Below are 440 nucleotides of genomic sequence, written 5' to 3'. Positions count from 1 at the left end.
CCTCGTTTTAAAAAAAGTTATTTGCCCTGGATGTCCTGAGCTGCTGGGAAGACCGTATTATAACTGTGCTGGGTAAGAGCTCTGCTAACAAACCCGTCCTGGAGGGTAGGGCGCTTGCCTTGACCGTCGCCCTCCCTGCACAAACAACACGCAGGGCTGGCCTGCCCCCGCCCTGCAGTAAACCGGGATGGGGGCGGCGAACGGGGCGTAGCATCTGCCCCCGGAGGCACAAGGGCCGGAAGGGATAGAGTGGGTACCCAGGCGCAGCGACTGGGACCCTCCTGAGCTGGGGGCGTGCGCATGGCGCGTGGCTGCGGGGCTGGCCAGACACGGGATGCCGACGGGGCGGGGCACCACGATTCTGCCTATTTCGCGGGGCTCTGCAGCCTTCTCAGCACCGGAAGTTCCGGTGTCGGTCAGTGGAGGTCAGAGGTCAGCAG

Source organism: Furipterus horrens, unplaced genomic scaffold, assembly GCF_987537825.1.
Source record: "Furipterus horrens unplaced genomic scaffold, mFurHor1.1.pri manual_scaffold_15, whole genome shotgun sequence".
Lineage (NCBI taxonomy): Eukaryota > Metazoa > Chordata > Mammalia > Chiroptera > Furipteridae > Furipterus > Furipterus horrens.
The sequence above is the reverse complement of the archived record's forward strand: the minus strand, read 5'-3'. Positions refer to the sequence as shown.